We start from the raw sequence: 2,500 nt of genomic DNA, 5'->3' as shown, positions 1-2,500 counted from the left end.
ATCGGTGTCGCAGAGACCTAACGAGGCATCCCCACACCACGCCAAGGCCCCCACTCGGAGGGGTATTATGCCACCGACTAGGAATCAAGCAACAGTCACCCAAGCTCGCGCTCAAAGGCAGTCTGGCACCTTCATCCCTTGCCATGCTCACCCACTGCTCCCCCCCTATATATACATATTGCACAAGGAGCTTGGTGACAGCAACACCCATTGCTTTCCCTGAGGATGTATATTTCTTAGTATGCGCACGGCGTCGAGGCACAGGTGAAGCCAACGGCGCTAGTTTCTGCGCCCTATGTCGAGGAAAATCAAGGCAACGGGCTAGTGTATGGGCACAACGTCGAGGAGACTCAAGGAGATGGGGCTATTTTTCAGGTCACCGTTCGAGAAATCAAGGCAACGTGTTGGGGGGGATGGCCTCTTTCATGGGTCGTGGGGCTTGGCTTGGCTTGCCTCGTGTGTGCTCGATACAGCCTCACGATTCTTATTTGCCCATCAACCATGCCGGGCACCTATGAGAATGAGACCCCATGGTACCCCCTATATATACATATTGCACAAAGAGCTTGGTGACAGGAACAGACATTGATTTCCCTGATGATGCATAATTTTTGGACACACACGACTTGGGGGCGAGGGGACACGGGAGTGGGGCGCCAATGGGGGGCGTTTTGGCCCCATTTTCGTCAAGAGCGGGCGTCTTGGCCATGCCTCGAGCGTGCCAGCCTCGAGAGCCTTGGGCGCTGGACATCCTTGGGGCGCCAATGGGCAGCAGTCCCATGGTTCCCCTATATATACATATTGCACAAAGAGCTTGGTGACAGGAACAGATATTGATTTGCCCAGGGATGCATAATTGTGCGAAATCGTCCATAACTCGCTCGAATTAATTCGGATTGACACAAAATTTTGTAGGGATGCTTTTTATTATAAATGAAAAGCTTTGAAATGAAAAAAAAAAACAAAATGTCATGTTTGAGGCGTAAATGTTTGTGTCCTATCCTTGGTCACGCCTTGAAGCGTTGGTTCCCTACTTGTTGGAATGTCGCTCAAATCAAGTAGGAATGCCATTGAAACATTGTGTGGGTCATTGTTAACATAGACGAATGGACTTGAAATGAAAATATATCATATTTGGGTTTTTGTCCCTGTCGCCTGGTGATAGGCAGGCAGATAAGGCTTTTAGGTATTCATAGGTGGCTTAGATGAACTCGAAAGAACACGAGTTGATCGGATTGGAACTCATATATTCAATTTACTATGTACTAAGTAGGAACTACACTTTGCTCCCTTCATCGTTTGACTTGCTTAGAAATCTGCTCATGGTTTGTCAAGGCCCCTTGTTCCTTAGACCGATGAGGATGGGATTGGGTTGCTCATGGGCATGTGTGTGGCAAGATGCCTTGTTCCATTGGTCGTTCATGGGTGTTCGTGTACGAAGTAAACTTGTTCCCTTGGTCGTTCATGGGGTTGTGTGTGGGAAGAAGCCTTCTTCACTTGGTCGTTCATGTGTGTTTGTTTGGGAGGTAGCCTTGTTCCCTTGGTCGTTCATGGGAATGTGTGTGGCAATACGCATTGTTCCTTGGTCGTTCATACCCTTGTTCCCTTGGTCGTTCATGGGTCTGTGTGTGGGAAGAGGCGTTGTTCACTTGGGTAGCCTGCTTGCCTTGCCAGCCCCATATGCATTGTTCCCTTGGTCGTTAGTGGATGGGTTTGTGTGTGGCATGGTGCCTTGTTCCCTTGTGTGGCCTGACTGCTTGGCTTGACATGACCTAGCCTTGCCAGCCTCACATCCATTGTTCACTTGGTCGTTCATGGGCATGTGTGTGGCAAGGTGCCTTGTTCCCTTGGTCGTTCATGGGGTTGTGTGTGGGAAGAAGCCTTGTTCCCTTGGTCGTTCATGTGTGTTTGTTTGGGAGGTAGCCTTGTTCCCTTGGTCGTTCATGGGAATGTGTGTGGCAATACGCATTGTTCCTTGGTCGTTCATACCCTTGTTCCCTTGGTCGTTCATGGGTCTGTGTGTGGGAAGAGGCGTTGTTCCCTTGGTCGTTCGTTCATGGGTTTGTGTGTGGCAAGGTGCCTTGTTCCCTTGTGTAGCCTGACTGCTTGGCTTGACATGACCTAGCCTTGCCAGCCTCACATCAATTGTGTAGCCTGACTGCTTGGCTTGCCGTGACCTAGCCTTGCCAGCCTCACATCCATTGTTCCCTTGGTCGTTCATGCAAGGGTCTGTGTGTGGCAAGGTTGCCTTGTTCCCTTGGTCGTTAATGGGCATGTGTGTGGCAAGGTGCCTTGTTCCCTTGGTCGTTCATGGGCATGTGTGCGGCAAGGTGCCTTGTTCCCTTGGTCGTTCATGGGCATGTGTGCGGCAAGGTTGCCTTGTTCCCTTGGTCGTTCGTGGATGGGTTTGTGTGTGGCAAGGTGCCTTGTTCCCTTGGGTGGCTTGCCTTGCCAGCCTCGCTTGCTTAGGTTTCCCAACACACCTGTCGGGCACCAAGGG

The sequence above is a fragment of the Lactuca saligna genome, unplaced genomic scaffold, assembly GCF_052625555.1.
Source record: "Lactuca saligna cultivar CGN05327 unplaced genomic scaffold, ASM5262555v1 scaffold_26, whole genome shotgun sequence".
NCBI lineage: Eukaryota > Viridiplantae > Streptophyta > Magnoliopsida > Asterales > Asteraceae > Lactuca > Lactuca saligna.
This window is presented reverse-complemented; position numbering follows the sequence as displayed.